General features: G+C 36.4%; 1 protein-coding gene across 14 annotated transcripts in view; it reads right to left on the reverse strand.

The window, feature by feature from the left end:
- Positions 1–22,204, reverse strand: part of ASPP (Ankyrin-repeat, SH3-domain, and Proline-rich-region containing Protein) — a 602,088-nt gene that overhangs the window by 36,201 nt on the left and 543,683 nt on the right. The gene's annotated exons all lie outside the window — the stretch shown is intronic.

Below are 22,204 nucleotides of genomic sequence, written 5' to 3' on the forward strand. Positions count from 1 at the left end.
CTCGATGTTCATGCATAATCGTGCAGTTATACATTTAAAACTACAACAATAACAATAATAACAAACAAAAAAATCAAATGGAACACAATTTTTTTTCATGTTTGCAATCCCCGTATAACGGAAGTAAACAATGAATATATGGGCTTCGTGACCGTAAATTGTTAAACTAAAGATTCAAGATTGGGGAGGAATCGGTCAAATAAAAAACAACAACTCGTCTTTTTGCCAACGTTTCGACAAATATAATTGTCCTCTTCAGGGCCTGGCTATTACAAATTCACAAATACAAACAATTTAGAGAATCAGTAACACAGAAAATAAAATACAATAAATTATTTATAATTATTGAAAACTTACGTGTATTTGTACACGTATTATACACGCATTTTACAACCCGCATAGCCACGTAAGTTTTCAAAAATTATTTTTTTAATTTCATTTTTATAAATTATTTTGTAATTTACAATCTGTATACAGTTGTATACAGATTGTAAATATGGAGAGAGCGATGAACTGGTGCGGGAGGAGAGCAGGAGAAGAGAAACTACCCAGCGGTAGCACTCTCTATAGGAGAGAGGAGAATGTGAGGAGAAGAGTGTGAGGAGCAGAGAGTGATGAACTGGTGCGGGAGGAGAGAAGCTACCCAGCGGTAGCACTCTCTATAGGAGAGAGGAGAATGTGAGGAGAAGAGTGTGAGGAGCAGAGAGTGATGAACTGGTGCGGCAGGAGAGCAGGAGAAGAGAAGCTACCCAGCGGTAGCACTCTCTATAGGAGAGAGGAGAATGTGAGGAGAACAGTGTGAGGAGCAGAGAGTGATGAACTGGTGCGGGAGGAGAGTAGGAGAAGAGAAGCTACCCAGGGGTAGCACTCTCTATAGGAGAGAGGAGAATGTGAGGAGGAGAGAGTGATGAACTGGTGCGGGAGGAGAGCAGGAGAAGAGAACCTACCCAGCGGTAGCACTCTCTATAGGAGAGAGGAGAATGTGTGGAGGAGAATGTGTGTGGGAGAGAGGAGAGATAGGAGAATAATGATTTAGTTCTTCAGACTATAAGGAAGTCGCGGGGCCACTGGCGATTCAGTCGGCGAGGATTATTAGGGGTGTCAAAGGGAGCGAGAGACAGTACAAGAGGATTAGAGCTAGTCGAGAGAGTAAGAATTTATTTTTATATTACTGTTTTTTTACTGATTTTCTGTGTTACTGATTCTCTAAAATTGTTTGTATTTGTGTATTTGTAATATCCAGGCCCTGAAGAGGACAATTATATTTGTCGAAACGTTGGCAAAGAGACGAGTTGTTGTTTTTTATTTGACCGATTCCTCGCCAATCTTGAATCCTTAGAAGTGAATAATTTTAATAGAAAATTTTTGGCCTATTTTACAATAGATAATGGCTTCCAAACAGATTCAAAACTAATTCAAGATCAGGAGAAAAAGAAGCTTTATTGCTTGTTCAACTTTGTGTTCGATAACAATTCAATCTTAAGTTTTCTCCTTACATGGAACCCTCATACTCGACTTAAGAGAACAGAACTCAACAGACGCTTCCGACAACTGAAAAGACTGCTCGACAACAGATCAAAACTCACTCTGGACCACAAAAGACTTAGTAAGTACACTAAAGCCAGTCTGGGCGAACTGTGGGATTCAACCAAACGCTGAAATCTGCAAAGGATCCAGTCCTTGCAGTCTAAAATTCTTCGCTCTATAGTAAACGCTCCTTTCTACGTCATCAATCCAACCATTCACACAGACTTGAACATTCCTTTCGTCGCACAAGTTGCTATAAAACACGATACAGAAAATTCCATCTTAACATTCAAACACATCACAATCCACTTGTACGACATCTATCTTCAAGAACATTTCCAGACAACACTTCCAGACATCTTAAAAGACAGTGGCCTCGCGATCTCCTCACTGATGAAGAGAGTCAGTAGAATTTAGTATGTTTTTGGAGTGGTGCCGCTGGGTAACTTCTCCACTCTGATATGTGTGATATGTTATTTATTATCATTGTTGCTTATGACGCAAAATGCGTTGATTGTAACTAAATAAATGATTAAAAAAAGACAAGAAAAAAAAAGTTTTCTCGTTTAAGTGATATCCAATCGATTATTGTTTTCTCTTTTTAGCAAATCTATTTTACAGCACTTTAAATTATGTCCATGTTCAGTTAAATTTGGGTATTTAGATAATATTAGTATTAGAGAGGTAAGTTAATTTAGAAATTGTATTTCTGATGATAACTCTAAATTGGAAAACAACTCGGTTGCAATATATTTTTTTTAATGAGGGGCCGCTTAAGAGAAAGTAAGAAATGAAGAGAGTAACATCTACGCCTGCAGTTAACTATAACTACAGCAATTAGCAGCGCTAACTATATTGTCCTCTGTAAACATACACACCACCCAAACACCTTCATCAAGGTGAATATGCCGCCCAGTACACAGGCTCTAATTAGCCTAGACTCTCAACATTTGCATGACTTAAATGGGGGGGCTCAGAGAATACAATGTGGGTTTTGACCTATCACTAAATTATTTAACATAAATTTTGTAATTTAGAGAAATTTTGATGTTGACAATGTTGTGTTAGTTTATAAGGTAAGTTTAATGTTATAGTGAATTTTTTAGGCGCCCACTATAGCCGAGCGGATAGTGGCGAGGACCGCTAAGCTATGATGTAATATTTGATTTCCGGTTTTGGCCTTTGATCTTATTTCAGATCTGAAATTTAATCAAAGTATGAAGTTTTCCCCCCAGCATTGGACAGCCTTGTAGCATTCTTCCTCGTGGATGAACTCTGTGAGGTTCTGTAGACCAAAATGTTTATTCGTGGTCCATCCAGGGTTCTTAGTTAGATCTCTTATGGACCTCTATCAGGCACCTGGTTGGAACCCTCACTGGGTATTGCAGTTTAAGGAGATATTTTTTAAAAAATGCCACTCGTACCCAATCTTTGAGAGTTAGTGAGACTTGCTACAGATATCACAACTTTTTCTACAGTTCTTTACTCACGTCTAGCATATTATTTTTTTCAAAACACCCTCTATAAAATTATAACCCCATTATGTAGATGTAGAGGACTGAATCTTAATAAACATTTCACAATAGCAAACACATATATGAATAAATTAATTTATGATGCTGAACATTACACACGTATATAATCTTGTCATATGTCATCAAGAACTAATTGGCAATTCAGTAGCGAACGTCATATTTTGGAACATCAAATTAGCACTCCGATCTACCAGGCATGCAGCATATTATCATACATTTCTCCAGACGGAAATACGTACTTCATTTAAACCCGCCTTAATTAATTCCTGAACAGGAGGGCACTGGCTGAAATGTTAATTAACGGAAGTAAGTGGTTTAGATGAGGGGATTGGTTAAAAACAGAAAATTTTATTTCTCTAATCATCTTCCAAAAAAAGATTGACTTTTAATTAAAACAGGAAATTAAAAGAAAGTGATTGAAATGGATGAGCTTTGATTCAATTGGAATCATTAAGTATGTTAAGAGGTTGTATCTGATGGTAACGTCATGAAGATTGGAATTTTGATATCATCACTAAGTTCATTAGGCATAAACAGAAACGAAGTTTATCTGATTGACAACTGGGTATTAAAGATGTTTATATCTAGTAACTAAGACTGAAAGCGATGAAAGAGGTTGAGTTTGGTGACAATGACGCCCTTTAAACAGTAGGTTTATAACCTTAAGAAAACCTACTGCAGCCTCAGCTCTTGAAAAGTTGAAGAACCGAAAATGCCTGCACCTGATATCGACGAGGGAAATAGAGAAAAAGCTGTATATCTTCTTCATAAACATAGACTTCGGTTGTGACCTATCAGAGGATCTATTTGAGACAATAAAACGACTGTCAAGATGCTCAGGATTCTTGCAAGATACTCAGGCCTGTAAGCCTTAATGTTCTTGTCTATCGACACAGAAAATAATGTTTGTTGCACTTAAAAGCTAAGTGTTAGGTTTCAGTACACGAAAATGGATCTTCCAAGAATGGAAACTAAAGCAGGCGATGGAGTTAGTAATAACTTAATTGTTTTCTAATCGATAACATCTACTTGAGCTCCACCTGAATACACGAAAGCTTAATAAAAATTCGTGTTTCACAGAATTTAGTCTCTTTTCAGCAAGCGAACGAAGGCGCTACGTTGTTTACAAAAAAGGTAACAAGAAGTAGAAGAAGAAGACCAATTCTTGAAAAAGCTGTTTTTGCCCATTTCGGAATCGCTTTTCTCGAAAACTAATTAAGAAAAAAATTGTCAAAGTTGGGTGTTTTTCAACGTTACGCTTTTTCGTGCAGTTTCTGACGGTCAACCCTTATACAACTGTCCTACCGGACAGTTTTAATATAATTTAGAAATCTATCGTTTAAGGAATTCAAATTGCCCGGTTGATCGACACAAAAACTGCACGAAAAGCGTAATGCTGAAAAACATCCAATTTAGATAAATTTTTTCCTCTTGTCCTATAAAAGATAAAATTCCCAAATTTTCTTTAAAATATAGGGCATATCCTTGTAACACATTCACAAAATTCGAAACTATTTAAAATCGAGCTGTGCAAAATTAAAGATAAAACAGAATATCAATTGGGTATATTTATGTTATAATTTCATTTGAAAACAATCATTAATTCATTACGTCATTATATTAAAAATATTACATTAAAATTCACACGGGAAACGTAGATTATTAAGCAACAGTTCATAAATTATGGAATGACCTAGAAACTTCTGCTCGTTGGATTATTTGAATGGTCTCAAGGGAATGCTGAATTCCAAAAAAAGGTTTGGCCTGTTTTCTTTGGATTCAAATCAATCCATAAACATTACGCCTATTATTATATTTTTTTTCTGTTTTCACTATGTCATAACTAAAATCTGTCTAGATCGTCGACAGCTACACTGTCCGGAAAACATGAAGCAATAGAAGTTGAGTCAACTGCAAAAGTCTTTTGATATAAACAGCATGAACTACGAGTAATTCCGTGAAAGAGAAAGGAAAAAACGACCCGATTGGTGGAAGAACAAGTCATGGTTTCTCCATCAAGACAACGCGCCGGCTCACACTGCCTTTGTCTGTTAAGACGTTTCTAGCCAAGTACGAGTATAACATCCCAGTTTTAAGTCATCCGCCTATTCAATCAAAAAACCGTTATAATATTATCATTTTGACATTTCTTATAAGAATCATGTTTTCATTCATAACTTCTAAAATATCGCTCACAGAAAAAAACCGTTCAAGTAAATTTTTCTTTAAAAAAATAGAGGAATCTATTTCTGAAATAAAAACCGCACCTTTCCCATTTGAAAAAATGAAAGCCTGTAGTATCTCGCTTCTGAAAGCATCGAAAAAAATTCACAAAGTAAATTTGGATTCCTAACCAAAAACTAAGGGAACACATATTTTTTAGTTTTTTTTTTCTAGCTATCTTAGTTTCCGAGAAAAAGTCGTTATCCATAATAGCATGGGACACCCTGTATACTAAAAACAGCATTGTAGCGTAACTGTCTCGGCCAACGCTCAGCTGCCAAAACGATTTGATTTGTAAAGCTGGTAAGAAGCTAATAGATCTGGAGGCAACGCTAACTTGACAATTCTTTGACAGTTAATAGTAAAGTAATCGCCAACTTTTTCAGACGGTGTTTAATATCAAACTACCAATTATTCCGTGGACGGAAGGGGAATATTTGACTATTAACATTTTTTCTAATAAATATTCAGTAACTATCCAATAGCCCTTAATGTTTAATTGTTTACCCAATAAATAATTAATACTAAACAATCGAAAGCTCGTAAATGAATTAATTATTAGATTTTGTTTTCAATTAAGGGTTGCTCATAAATTGAAATCGGCTGGTGCTGGAGCTGGAAAAATTCGCATCTTCTAGTCTAAGCTGAACATTCACAATTTCACAAATTTCTTCAGTGTTTTTTTCCTTTTAGAGGGGGGAGTAAATAATTAAAGTACTTAAATTTTCCATTAAATTTTCTTAGCAAATTTAATTAAAAACATTCAAATCACTCTAAACCAGTGAATGTTTGTGTGGATAATTCAAACATGCACTAATTACACTTTGCGAGATGTTACTCTCGGTGATTTAGTAAACTGCAGTAAAACTAGTTCTAGTTTTTTCTCTAGTAAATTAGTTTTTCCTGGTTAGCAACTAGTTCACTCGTAAATAAACTTGTAATTAAGAGTTTAATCTCAAAACTATTAACGTTAACTTTATGTTTGCTGTCGGTATAAAATTTGTACGATAGATTTGTTATTCTACAGCTTAAAAGACAATCTAACAAGATTTGTTTTTCCAACATTTCGGTTTAGCTCTTTTAAATTGATCAAGCGATTGTGAGGGTGCATTTAGTGAGAGAATGTGAATGGATTAATTAGAGCTAAATTAAAATTAACTCGCAGGTCAATTTTTCATAAAAATTACTTTTCTATTACCTTTCATTTCATAGGAAAGTAATTTGTTTCTAACAATGGAACCAAACGTTTCTTGATGAAAAAAAAAGCTTGCTAAGAATGATAACTACCATTGTCTTAACAATAGAAGTCAAGTTAAAGCTGATACGCTGATTTCTGGCATACAATGGCGTATAGAGAATCTATAAATGGTGACTCATAATGCAGTCATGAGTCATGAGATGCGCGGAGAGATCACGGAAGGTGAGTCGCTTAAAGGAAAACCCAGAACCCAGCGCCTAAAAAACCAAATTTGAATAAATTTCTTTACAATACATTGTAAAACAGAATTTTAATTAACGTCACCAGCTAGTTTGATAGTTGATCTACGTAATTAAATAGATCGATTGTGGAGCGATAGGTAACATTACTGAATAACAATATGATTTGAAACTACAGTAGTTTATATAAACAATGTGGTTGTCCTTCTAAACTGAAATTAATGTTCATTATATACATTGTCCACCAGAGAGAACTACATGACCTTCAAGTTTCCGTTATGCACTTATGTCTTTAGAAGTAATTAATAAAAATGCAGTAATAGGCGTTAGTGACAGGTCATAATTTAACGAATTCTTAAGTGTTAGTTAGCTGTGCTTTACTTTTAAACGTTTATTGAATGTTCGTTCACAAGAGAATGCAATATGATGTAGAACAGATTGGAAAGATTTGATTTCTAGCACAGGCTCTGTTAAGGCTGCGTCTTGCTGAGGTTGGTAACGGAGGCGAGAATCTGTGAGGAAATAAAGTAATGCCAATTTTTGTATGCACTATTTACGTCCGATTATCTAGTTAGGTGTAGTGCATTTGCAAATAGCCAATGTGCATTACTATAATTAAACATTAAATAAAATCCAAGGCCTAGACCAGGGGAATCGAACCAACTAAACCAACAATACATCTCAGCATTGCGGGTCTAGCCTACAACCGCCTAACTTACTTTACTGTAAATTTCTCATATTAAACATTAAATAAAATCCAAGACCTAGATCGAGAGAATCGAACCCACTAACTAACAATAAATATTAGCTTTGCGGGTCTAGTATCCTAACCACTCGGCTATCGTGGCGCCTAACAAACTTGCACCGAAACGTGTGGAAGTATATACTAGTACATACATTTCTCTATTCCTTACATTTCCTCCGCCAACACTTGGTAGCTACCCAGATGTCCAAACTGATGACGACATAGCATTATTATCTCACTCATTATGTTTCCACATTGTGGAAGCAACATTTACAGCGATTCTATGTAACGTCACACAAGTGGAATAAGATAAAATAGGTTTAAAATAAGAATGGATGCTGTGAAAGAGATAAGCCTTAATTAACTGTAAGAAAAGAAAGAAAATATAATAACGTTTAGTGGTTTTTTTTAATCGTTTTCTCATTTTTTTTAAAACTCTTTTTGAATGCTCACTGTTTTAGAGTGAAAAATTAGGGTTTTTCTTTCCGTAGAATTTATGGACACTATAAATGTTTTGTTTGTGTGGAAGTAAAACTGTGATAAAGAAAAACCTCGCACCCTGTATTTATATAAAGGGAAATTATGGTGGCTGAAGGGTTAAAAGGCATACTAGGTAGTTGGCCGGAGCTTTACAAAAGAATCACCCCATTTGGCCTTTTGCTGCAACGGGGAGGCTCCGTTGCCTCAGTCTACTGATGAGAAGGGGATGCTTAGAGCACTGCTATTCAATTCAGTAGCACCAGAATTTACTTATTATCTGTATTATTAAATAATAACATTTCGCTTTCTTTCCGTAGGGTTTTTTTAACTTCTTTTCTTAATCCGGATTTCATTCTTCAATAAATTCCACTCAGGCTTTTTTATTCTTTTAGAAGCACAGAAAGGAAATGATCTTAGATTTGCTGAAAAGAAAACAAGTCTTTTTTGTTTTTAAATATATTTTCTAAGCATTTTTATCAAGCCTGCAGTATTAGGGTGGCAACATTTTTATTTGGAGGCTATAAGCCGGCGTTTTTTTTCTTCGTTCTTATCTTCTTGAATTCTTAGCCACCTTAGATTCGATTCTAAGCCGTAAATTGTCAAAAGGTTAACAAAAAACATGAACAGAAGTACTAAAAATTCAAATTAAAATTTAAAAAAGTATTATTTTTGTTAATGATAAACCCACATATGAATATATTGGTTTTATTAAACTAAGGATTCAAGATTGGCGAGAAATCGGTCAAAAAAAAAAACAACTCGTCTTTTTGCCAACTTTTCGACAAATATATTGTCTTCTCCAGGGCGTTGGTTGAATAACAGAAACGTTGGCAAAAAGACGAGTTGTTTTTTTTATTTGACCGATTCATCGCCAATCTTGAATCCCTTAGTTAAAACCCACACTGAAACCACAACGACACGAATTCGAACTTCTATTACAGAATATTCTTCTGGGTTTAACTAAAAATTATTTAAAAAAAAAAAAATTGTTTTCATTAAACCATGTTCTTGAGAATTACTGCAGAACCATTACACAATTACATCTGATTAAGTCGGTCAGGGGATACCTCAGCAACCATGTTCTTGAGAAATACTCCAGAACAATTACACAATTAAATCTGATTAAGTCTGTCAGGGGATACCTCAGCAACCATGTTCTTGAGAATTACAACAGAACCATTACACAATTAAATCTGATTAAGTCGGTCAGGGGATACCTCAGCAACCATGTTCTTGAGAATTACTCCAGAACCATTACACAATTACATCTGATTAAGTCGGTCAGGGGATACCTCAGCAATCATGTTCTTGAGAATTACTCTAGAACCATTACACAATTAAATCTGATTAAGTCTATCAGGGGATACCCCTAGCACTTAACTTAAAATGGTCCGCAGAACACTAAGCTTAACTGAGACGCTTCTAGCCAACAAATTTGATCAATCACCCGGTCAGAATTCAGTGATTACCTGACATTCTCGATAAGGTTATAAGTTTAAAGGCGCTGCAGCAGTCTAATTGCGGTTTTACTACTTCCGGTATTTTCAGGAACCAGCCTTTGGCGGGGTGGGGGTGGGGTGGGGATGAATGCAGTTTTCTGTAGTGACCAAGAACAGATGGTGTTCGTAAAAAACCCCAATTAGTTGTGTACGCACATTAACTACGTGAATTGTTGCAGTTTTATTGAAATATTATTCCACTTTTTTTTAAAAATGTGATGCCACGAAACTGAATCTCACCGCTGCTGCTAGTTATGATGTCTTTATTTAATAATTCCACACGTCAATATTCAATACATCAGCAATTTACTGAATGAATCAATTTATTCAAATTAATATGTATAGATAATTTTATTATTTATGGAATTGGGCTGCAAATACTGATGATAAAATGTTTCCCACGATATAAAATGGGCTAACTCATCATTTTCAGTTTGTGTTTTAGAACATTGGTGATAGTAAAAAGGAAATCGCTTCCTCAGAGGAAATGAAAGGGACAATAAGCTTACGAAGCGTACCAGAAAATCGTTGTGAAAAAACAATCGCTAAGCATAAAACCAAATAAATCGTTGTACTGCAGACGTAAGCAGCGTTTGGACAGATTGATTTTTGAAACTTCACACAAAATTGGGCATTAAAAACCATTTTTCTGTAAATAAATGAGTAATAATTAAAAAAAGAAAAACTGAAAACGATGATAAATCTTTTTCTTTCTCTTCTGAGCACAACTTGTGAGAAAGTGACTCACACAACTTTCTCATACTTCAATAAATACTGGAGTTTAAATAAACAACATTGAATTTAGCAGAACGTAAAAAAGTTCTACCCCCGTAACTGGTGATGTTTTTCTTTTTTTAGAAGGTCTGCCATAAATTACGCTCATCAGTAAGGTAAAACTGTATTTGATTGGTGACATTGACTGTCACTTGGGCAGCGTCCATTATCTACCAGTGGAAAAATATGGTTTCAATTTTACAGTTTTTGTAAACTTTTGTTCCCTTAGTTACAACAATTCGTTCTTTTTTTTGTTGGGACAAAATATTTCAAATAAAAATGGATTTTAAGTGGATAAATTGTGTAAGTATAAAAAAAGGAAATGGGAATTTGTATAAAATGAATTGTTTAAAACGGAAGAAGCGTGCTTAGTGTTGCACAAATTTATATCGAAATCCTGAACAACTTCGAGTTTTCTTAGATTAGTTTTTCAGATTAGTCACAAAACCTTCTCATGAACAACACAGAAAGATCTGTATTTTCTTTTTCCAGCCCAGGGGAAACTCGAAAAGCGTGTATTTCCGCTGAAAATTTAATTTTAGAAAATAATACAGCACGCAATTTTTCACTGTTAATTTCAAGTATAGTAAAAGAATGTTTGAGCGTCTCAAAATTAAGTCTAAAACGGCCTAAAATTAAGAAATACATCTTTTTTTTTTTTTTTTTTTAATTAAAGGTACGTCAACATCTAAGGTGATTAGCTCCCGGAGCTTTTTTTAAGAGTGCACTGCCGGTCTCCGGACAGCTTTCTCTCGTTACTAACACTATTCATCACCAGAACTGTGAGCTTTAAGAAGCTACTATTGAGATGGTCATCGACGGTTGATTTGCTGACTTCCGGGTTTCCCTGCCAGTTCTCGAACAGTTGTTCTGGGATTTTCTTCATCACCAAAGCGCGGAGAAAATCGTCATCAAGGACAGAACTTCTTCCACGACACCTTCTTTGTATTTCAAGGCTCAAGTCTCCCTCTTGAAATCTCTGGAACCACCGTTAATTAGTGCACTCTTCTTATACTGTCTTCGCCCCCAGACATCGTTGGTATTTCTGGCCGTTTGGGGCCCCGTTCCGGCCAAATTATGCGAAAATCACGCTTTGACATCTCAGTAAAGACTCAATTATTTCCAAGTAGCAAAATGTTACAGAGGTAAACAAACATTTTTGTTTGAAAGAGGAGTAATAAGTGTTTACATTTATAAAAGTCAAAGTCCAACAAACATAAACAGTTTACTATTTGGAGGGATATTTTAAAGAAAACATAAAATCCTGTATTATTTTCCGGACAACCCAATAGAAAGAGAGAAAATCTAAAGGCCAGCAGCTAGATTCGAAACTGGGGTGGTTACAATCTCTCAGTAATACCATAAAAATTCATTGGATAAGCACTTAAAGTAAGAAACCTGCCTCCTAACTTCCCCAAAACTGCCATAAATATTTTCTATGGCACATCAGCATCTGAGATCATGGGAGATCTCTTTTGGAGACCCAGCCTATGAAGCAGCTAGGTTTAAGAAAATCTAAACTGGATTTGAACCAGGGATCTCCATGTTCGAATCCAGTATACTAGATTACATTCAACTAGAGCGGCCCAAGGTCTTTGCCACTGCGACCCCCTTTGGATCTATTATGGCACCCCTCACTCTAAAGCTCACCCTCCAGACCTGTCCTTTTAATCGAGAATCTTAATGCTGGAGAGCTGCTCTTGGGTAAAGCTCTCACAGGCTTTGGTTTTTCCTCCCCGAGAAGTAACATCCTTAGCCCACACAAGCCCCTCACACTGACACAACAGGTGCAGTGCCGTTTCCTCCTCTTCTTCCTGACAGAACCTACAGAGGATATCACACGCTATGCAAGTGTTTTCTGAGCCTGGCCGGTTAATAGGCCTACAATTATCCTTATCAGTACACTAAATACTGGAGCTATTCCCTGATTACGAAATGGAGGACTTACTTTTATAATTTTGTAATAAATTTAAGTGATCCTTTTGTTCTCTAACATTTCTATAGTGAGAAATAAATTCTCTACAATAACTCTAAAACTTAATAGATCTTGGAAGATGGCGTGTTTATTTCCTGATAAGATTAAAACAGCTTTTAGTAAATAAATTGGCAACAAGAAAAGGATATTATGTCCCCTTAAAAGTTAATTGGAGGTCCTTCCAGTGAGGAGCAAGAGAGAGAGGGAACTAATTATTGCACTATCCTTCTCCCACTCTCCCAATGGGAAAAGCTAAAAGCCAGTCAACTAACTCACAGCCACATTTATTGCGTTGTTACCTCCTTTTTATTGAGCTAAATTTCGATGGTTTTTCTTGGCGCTTCACAATGTCCCGAATAAAACTTCCTCTTACTGCTGTAAACAGGAAGCGATGCGATCCTATAAAATCTTATCAGTGTATAAACAGGATATCACACGATTAAGATCTTGAGTTTAGTTCAAGTACTTTTTTCCATTAAAGGGTTTTGTAAAATAAACAATATTATTATTTTTTTTCATTTAAAAAAAGAGTTAACGTTATGATTTGAATATAGCGACAAGATAAAGGTTTTTTTTTTATCCCCACAGATCGAAGGGAGAAAAGACCCTTGGAACGAACTATTAAACCACCAGGACACACATCCTGCGCCCTACAAATCCAATAAACTTCCAAGATAATCCTCTCTCGGCAATTTTTTTTCCCCTAACTTTTCCCTTTTATATATATATTTTTTTGTGCGCCTCTTGATTTTTATTCCTGATCTGATTTTACGAACGAAGGGCCACTCAGCGGCCCTTTTCAAACACCCTCGAGTTTTATTCTTCTGTAACATCCAGCAGGTGAGTAAATGCTCTCTTCAGCTAAACATTCGTTACATTTTATGCTTTACAGAGTTTATTTTATTTGTGGTCGATTGGATACAGTTAAATTATTTTATATATAACTTTCAGCACATAATTCATCATTATTCATTGAATAGTCTTCTGCTCATGAGCTCTTTTCACTGTTTACTTTGTGCTCAAATTTGGGTATCTAACAGAAGTACATGGTTTTGAGCTTCCAAAGTAAATACAAACAAAATTTTAACATATTTGTATACTCTGTGAATGTTTCTATGAGAGTAATCATTAGCTAGTCTTTCCATTTCTCTGCTGTTAAATTGTTGTTGTCAATGTTTAAACTTTGCCTATTAAATTATAAAAACAAATGAACGATATTCTCACGCTGACCACCATTACAAACCATACAAAATTTATTTGAATCTATTTTATATACGTACAGGGTGCACCAGTAAGTATTGCCCATAGTACATCTAAAGTGGAGTTCAATGACGTATTGGCCAACTGTTCTTGAGTGAAGTAACTTTAATTATTTTTTTTTTTTAAATCATTACTTTTTTCCAATAAAAACGTTATTACTCAGAAAGTTTTAGTCCGAAATCGATTCTGATGACACGATTAGAAAGACAGAGAAATTTTCTAGAAATTGACACCATTTATTTAATTTATTTATTGCTTGAAAAAAAGGCGATTATCAGTTGCTAAGATGTCTGGGGGAAGTGTTGTGTACAAGGTAGAAATTTTTTTGGACGTTAAGTCATGAAACGGAAGAGCGTCATGCAATGCATTCTGTTGTCGTAAGTCAGTTGTTGGCTGAATTTCCGGTACATTTTGTCAAAATCTCTCTCCAATGACAGTTCATCGGTTTTCAAAAAACGTTTAATGGATGACATCAGTCGCCCATCTTTAATCAGGGTTAGCCTTTTGAGATGTTTTTTTTCTGAGAGCATTACGCCTTGTCCATCCACGGTCTAGAACGTTACCATTGTACAGGAACAAATTTTTTATCACAAGTCACGATTTGGTCAACAAAAAAAATGGGACAAATTTGAAAACGTGACCATTTTTCCGCATCGTTCAAATCATGAGGCACCCTCATGATTCAATGCGCTATCAAACTATCCTATCAAGGTGGTTAAAGTCCAGAGTGTTTGAGATGGGCTAATTTCCAAGGTAGCACTTAGACAGATAGACAAGATAGACCCAAATCTCTAGATGTGACGTTTCACAGTGATTTATTGTTTTTACTAACATTGTTGGTGCTTCAAACAATGTTAATTTCTCTGAATATTAATATTTCTTAAAGAAAAAACCCTTATAAAAAATAACTATGCTAAAACCACAAAAAAAAATCTGTCTTTTCTACAGAATAATAAACGTTATAAAAGAAGGCGGACATGGGACTCTGTCTGCCACCCGTCACAGAAAGAATTATCAGTGGACAAAAGAATATCTGCACCAGCAAAAGAATAGAGAAAGGGAGGTTTGAAAGTAAAGGTACCACCACTCACTAATGAGGTCAAATATCCCATGACGTTGTATTTTGTAAGAAGTCGTTTCTGTTCAAAAAAGAAAAACATAGCTCTGTAGAGATTGCTTTTTTGGTTACCCATGCTAACGAGCTCTTCGATTGCAGCACATATTATACACAGGAAACGGCTAATAAAGGAAATTTTCTCTTTTGAAAATGTAGCTCGGTCCGCAGCACAATAATATTGTTGACTTTATCAGTAGGAGTACGTTTTTATTATTGTGGCCCTCAATAAGTTTTGGATTATCATCCACCATCAAAGTTGGGTTTATCAGTTGGATGAAACTAGAAAGTTGGCTTCACTTGTTTCCGTCTCAAAATAGAGACAGCTATAGTAAACTACCTCTGATAATTGATGAAAGTGCGAATCCGGTCAGGGAATACGATACTCTTTATTTGTTTCGTTAAGATGCGATCTGAAAGAGGAAGTAAGATTTGCCCTAAACTCGCTGCCTAATCAGCCTTTGATTGAAGAGGAACTGGACAATACTTCTGTAAACGTGGTTAGGCCCACAAAGCTAAAGATTATGGCTGATTTTAGTAAAATTCGCAGGACAACACAGAACAAATTTCTCAGACTTATCGACAGACTCTCCTCTAAGCACTAAAAATTGACTGACTCCACGGAGACTGCATCTAATATCCCTGTGACACTCCTTCATCCAAAATCCTCTGCTGAAACTCCTTTCCATCCTAGACTGTCAACCCAATCCACTCTGCCGCGACATAGCTTCCTACAGGGACAAAAGACTAAAACCCATACTTCTCTAACTTTCTACACTAGCTGCAGGTTTTTTCCTTCATTTTCCCCTGCATTCTGTATCCTTCAAATCTTAAGCTTTCCACTTTCCGCTTGTTATGAAGGTTATAATTTATTGTACATTGGCACTTCATGTCTGTAGATTTATTATACATATTTATAATAAAGATTTATTTATCTGTCAAAGATTTACGGATTTGAATTTGAAATCTGTAAGGCTGTAAACATAGTGGAGCGGCGAGCAAAGCGGCGAAATCAAACACAAGTATGGGTCCGCGCATAGTGGGGAGCAAAGCGAAGATAGAGCAACGCTACCAAGGTAGAGTAGAGCAACGCGTTATGACATGTTTGATTTCTTCGCTCTCTTCGCGCTCAATTTTCAAGGTTAAAATGGATATTACTGAACTTATTGGTGTAGTTTTTTTTAAAGAAACCTCTGTGAGACCAAAAAGATCTTCTACATCTCAACCGATTTGTGTTGGATAAGGAATGGGACAGGATAACATTGAAATTCGTCCTTTTCTTGATTAACATGCCTTCAACACTGGCTAGTTTGCAATTAAATGTTGAAATAGACATTTGAAAATACGCATGAAACTTGCCAGGATGCTCCCGAAGTGGTTGGTACTAGTGATGGAATTCATCATGTTCATGTCTAGCCATGTTTATATCATGTACACTGCAGCTCCTGCTGCTAAGCTGCTGTAAATACCAAATTTTCAATGAAGAATTTTCATATAAAAATAGTTCCTCCATCTTGTTTCGTCGAAAGGAGATCGCGACTAAACTCGTCACTATGTGCATGCGACTCTTTGCTCACTGCTCGTCGCTCTCTTTGATCTGAAGCAGCTATCATCGCCGCTTTGCTCGCCGCTCCACTATGTTTCCAGCCTAAACCAGAAAAAATTAAGCAATTTGAACTTAAGAACTATGTAAGAAGTCTGTCTGTTCTAACTTGTACTTAGTACAATTACTCTACCACAAGAACCCACAATAAGGTTTCGTTATAAGAAATCCTAGAAGTATCATTTTTCCTGAATAATTTCCTCATAAGAAAATGCCATTGCAATCGGGCAGAGTTTCGATTCTAAAGTATTCATTTTGAGGTTTGAAGCATTATGAGAACCAACAATGATCTTATGGGAGCCAAAATGGATCTTTAAAAGATGCAATAGGTTTGTCTTTTAAGCAAATCTTTTTCATTATTCCCTATCAATCTAAGTTCAACCACTTTAAGGGCAATTAAAATTGTTGCTAACATTTTAGAGTTAAGAAAAATTAGTTAGATTCTGCCAATTAAATTAAGAGAAAATGGCTTTTAGGTATTCATAAACAGATTTCAGTTTCCATTTGAAATAAAATATGTGGAGGTATTTCCATTTTATAAGAGCCTAAACAGAAAAAAATAAAACGTAACAACATGAGACAACTTAAGAATTTTAATTCTTTCTTCTAAAGTGCAGAGAAAGAACAGTTTATCTGGAAGGACGTTCCAGAACCTTTTTAAGTTTATCTTTATTTCTTGATAGACGGCAGAAAAAAAATATGTAAGGAATGGAAGTACAAGTGGTTTACGTCTTCAAGGAAAGATGTATCACTTATATATATAAAGATAGGGTAGAGTATGGACCTAAGAAGAGTGTGGCCAATAATACGGTAGGTAACCTTCGAATAGTCTGCGCACCACATAAAATGATGTGATAAAATTGCCTCAGGAGACCTTAGAAAATGGAGAGGCACCATCATAGTATGGGAGCTACAAGGCGTGGTAAGGGTTGGAGATGATGACCTGCTGAGTGCAATATCGCACACCCCCCCACGACTAGACCACAAACCAGGTAATGGCCTTCCACAATCGATCAAACTATAGTTACATACTTCTCTCTTCTATCTCACTCTCTTAAGATTCCCGATGATGTACGTCTCCATCCAACTAACGGCTGTCACTTCAACTAACTCCACATCTCCAACAAAAATAATTAGATGTCATATTTCAGTTGCTTGCTTAGGATACAAAATAATGATCCTTAAATATTGGTGGTTGTATAAACATATATATTTTCCAACAAAACAACAGAAGGAAGAAAACAAATTTTCTTGAATAACAAGGGCCATAACAACCTTAGAAGGATAGAAACAAGTTCTGTCTTTATTTTATCAACAATATTTAGAAGAAAACAAAGATTTTTCAAGAAATACTCTTGGCTAATCTTGATAATCTTTCACTTGGAATACCATTCAGATGTTATCTAATATACTTCACTATACGGGGGCGAAGCCGAAATGTAGCTTTTCGGTTAGCCTAGGGAAACTAGCTACAGTTTTTCAGGTTGAGCTAGCTGCAATTAGGTACTGTGCTACCGAGATTAAGGGGAGAGGAATTATTGATTCTAAGGTCGTGATTTTCTCGGGTAGACAGGCTGTTCTACGAGCTATTAGTTCCTACCAGGTCAATTCAAGGCTGGTTTGGGACTGTCTGGGTGCCCTGAAGGAAATTAGTGACCAAAATAAGGTCTTTCTGGTTTGGGTACCCGGTCATTCAGGTCATAAGGGAAACGAAGTGGCAGATTTTGTTGGCCCGGGAAGGCTCTACGGGACACTTCGTTGGCCCGGAGTCCTGTTTTGGGGTTTCGAAGTGTGTTAAGACTGCGGCCATTAATTTATGGGTGCAGAGTAGGTCTCAGGAGTGGTGGCTTGCCACCACAGGGCAGCAACAGGCGAAGGAGTTCATCAGAGGCTATTCGCCGAGGCTGACTACAGAATTAATCCGTCAAGGCCGTGGGGCTATAAGGATGATTGTAGGCTTATTAACTGGGCCACTGCAGGCTCAGAAAACACATGCATCGCATGGGCCTGGCAGATGTTAGCCTTTGTAGGTTCTGCCAGGAAGAAGAGGAAACTGCACTGCACGTGTTGTATGGCTAAGGATGTTACTTCTCGGGAATGAAAAACCCAAGGCCTGTGAGCTTTATTCAAGAGTCACTCTCCAGCATTAAGAGTCTGATTAAAAGGACAGGTCTGGAGGGTGAGCTTTAAAGAGTGGGGAGCCACAATAGATCCAAAGGGGTCGCAGTAGCGTAGGCCTTAAGGCCGCCCTAATTTCTCATTAATTTTCACGTTACTTGCAAAAATTTTTGGCAACAGAAAAAGGATCTAACGTTTCTTTTAGTAGTTTTATTCTTTGCGTATTTTTTGAAAATTTACAGTTCAAATAACGGAGAAAAAATCCTTTACACCAAGCTGATGATGAATGAAAATGCGAAATAGAACAGAAACATAGAAAATATACGTGCTAAGACAAATAAAAAATCAAATGCTTTTACGTTCACTTGGCCTCCTCAAGTGGAAGTAAATCTTACTAAGCAGATTACGTTACTCATTTGCGATGAGCATTTAATTTCGAAAATCTAGACTACCATGTATTTCCGGAAGTACAACCGTAAATAGGTAAAATAAATAAAAGAAAAACAAGTGAGGTCAACTAACTGAATAATTTGCCTTTAGAACCAACAAAATATTTGTTAAAAAACAATCAATCAAATTTTAGCTTCAATTTAGATGAAGTGAAAATGGAATAAAATATTCCCAAACTGGACAGAGTGACAGACGTAGTAAATGTTCGTGTGATTGAGTGGTGGTGAAGGGGGTGGAAATTGTGGCATGACATGTTGCGGCTCTGTGTGTAACGTGTGCTGATGTCATCATTGATTCTGTTCGTATTTTTTTTGGTCTGTACGTAGGTTTCGAACGGAATTGGTCAACCTATTAATAGAGTTCTAATTGATTTCGATTGTTGTATTTTTGCCCCAAATATTGCAGTTGTTTTACCTATTTTTTTGGGGGGGTGTGGGGAGAGAATTTATTTATTTATCTTCCGGTTTGAATATTGTTCTGTAATGTTTGACAATTTTAAAAATAACAGCTTCATTCTTTTACCAATATCGGGGGAAACAAAAAAGAAAATCTGGTTCTGCGTTTCTACTTTATTACAGGTTTTATCTGATAACAAGGAAATTTTGATCTTCGCCGTGGGGAAGTGGACTACTATCAAAGCGGATATCCCCCACAAGTGGGCACCTTCAATATTCAGACGATGTACTGTACGTTAATCTGTTAACACTTACATATACAGTTATTTAAAGAGAACACGTTAATAACAGTTTTTCGAGTTCAGGTTACCTCACATACTCGTATATTATTGGTGAAAACAGGGCCAGGGGGTTGGTCTAGTGGTTAAGAGAGTGGCTTTACGAGGGTCGTTTGAAAAGTCCGTGCAAAGTCAGAGAGATAGCACCACTGGCGCGTATCGAGGTTATGTTTAGTTAGTAGCATCTCTTGGAAGAACACACACCAAGTTTCAGCCAGATCGGTCTATTTCTTTGTGTTTGGCATTCGTTTGAATCGAGGAAGTCGAGTGATTTTCAAAAAATGGACGAAAAAGAATTTCGTGTGTTGATTAAACACTACTTTATGAAAGGCAAACCGCTTCAGGAGACTAAAGAGAAGCTTGATAAACATTATGGTGACTCTGCACCTTCGATTAGAACAGTTTATAAGTGGTTTCAAAATTTTCGGAGTGGCCATATAGGCACAAGTGACGCTGAACGTTCTGGACGCCCTGTTGAGGTTACTACTCCAGAAATCATGGATAAAATCCATGATATGGTGATGGATGACAGAAGAGTGAAGGTGCGTGAGATTGCTAGTGCTGTGGGCATCTCGAATGAACGGGTACATAATATTTTGCATCAACATTTGGACATGACAAAGCTATCCGCAAGATGGGTGCCGCGATTGCTCACGCTTGACCAAAAACGAAATCGTGTAAGGACGGTTTGCAGCTGTTCCAGAAGAATCCGCAGGACTTTAAGCGTCGCTTCGTCACTGTGGATGAAACATGGATACATCACTACACTCTTGAGACCAAAGAACAATCTAAACAATGGGTTACCAAGGGGGAATCTGCGCCAAAAAAAGGCGAAGACCGTTCCTTCGGCCGGAAAGATTATGGCGACTGTCTTTTGGGATTCGCAAGGAATAATCCTCATCGACTATCTGGAAAAGGGTAAAACTATTACAGGTGCATATTATTCATCGTTATTGGACCGTTTGAAAACCGAGCTGCAAGAAAAACGCCCACGATTGGCCCACAAAAAAGTCCTTTTCCATCACGACAACGCACCAGCTCACACCTCAGCAGTTGTGGTCGCAAAATTAATGGAAATAGGGTTCCAACTCGTTTCACATCCCTCCTATTCTCCAGACTTGGCTCCCTCGGACTACTATTTGTTCCCCAATATGAAGAAATGGCTGGCGGGAAAAAGATTTTATTCAAACGAGGAGGTGATTGCAGAAACGAATGGCTATTTTTCAGACTTGGACAAATCCTATTATTCGGAAGGGATCAACAAACTAGAGCAGCGTTGGACGAAGTATATAAGCCTAAAAGGAGACTATGTTGAAAAATAAAAAAGGTTTACCCCAAAAAATTAAGTAGTTTTTATTTTTGCACGGACTTTTCAAACGACCCTCGTATGTGTGGGAAATCACCAGTTCGAATCCCGCGTATGGGCTACTTTTTATTTATTAGAAAAAAATGAGCTTCCGCCCATGTTCACGACACCTAATTGGTAGTTGGGCTTTAAGCCCCGCCTGAACAAAAATAGGGCGATTACTTTATGTTTTCTTGGTGTGAGCTCAGTGCAGAAAATTTTTCACGATTGCAGAATTCTCACTAAGGAAACAATAAATAATTACAACCAAATTATACTGTCTGAAAACAGTAACAGAAAAAGAAATCAAGGAAGTTATGATTGAGACAACATATTGACTATCAGTCATGTATACAGAGACAAAGAGATCGACATTTATCCTCAATGACTAGTCATGGCCTAGTGACCTACCGGCATCACCTCCGCCCACCTCCAATGCCACCTTGAACTCATTTACCACACCCATCCTAAAACCATATATTATATCGGCTGAGAACCATATTATATACGTGTAAGTATATGGAACACATATTTCCGCTCTCTCTTTCACAAAAATAAAAGCTCTCTTATTATTTCCGTTTTTTAATTAGAATTAACTTCAATAATTAATTATTATTTAAAAAAAAGAAGGTTTCAATTTTTACTGTTATCACTTTAAGTAAAAATAAGGAGTATGATAATAGATAATGGATAATTGATAGACAATAAACTAAAAATAAAAAATTAATGAATATAAACTTTGGCACTAAACTGCAAAGGTACAAATATATAACGGAATAATGAAGAAAGTCCAATTTGGACTTAGGGACTTTAGGGGTTCAGCTGAAGATTCCAAAATGTACTTACTCCAAGCATTACAGTCTCAAATTCTAGTCATACTACATCACTAACAGAACCGTTCACTCCGATCTAAAAGTACCCTTTATGCAAGACCCTAATGGCCGCCCGTTATCAGAAGTTCAACTATATAGAGCTCAGAACAGAGTCTCTTCCAGAGACTATTCCCAACCATCGATTGAATCAGCGATAGTCCCGCGATTCAGTCGGAGGTGTAGCCCAATAAAACAGTCCATTGGAGAGCCATCAAAAGCTGGTTGGTTACTTTTCTCAAATCACATGTCTAGACAGACATCTGCTTTAACTTGTTGCACAGACAATTTCGCCCGTAGTCGTAATTTTCAAAGAAAATTAAAAGATAAAAGAAAATAGAAATTTATTCTGGCCTCATAATAATCATCATAAAAAATGTTAAATATAATTAACAATGAAGAACTGATAAATACAGAAGTTGAAAACAAGTAAGAAAAAGAAAAATTTATTTCCTTCAAAGAAAAGAAGCTAACCAAATGATGAAGAATGCTAATTTCCTGAACACTATATTATATA

This window comes from Rhodnius prolixus, unplaced genomic scaffold, assembly GCF_049639745.1.
Source record: "Rhodnius prolixus isolate KJV_2025 unplaced genomic scaffold, Rpr scaffold_3, whole genome shotgun sequence".
NCBI classification, from domain to species: domain Eukaryota; kingdom Metazoa; phylum Arthropoda; class Insecta; order Hemiptera; family Reduviidae; genus Rhodnius; species Rhodnius prolixus.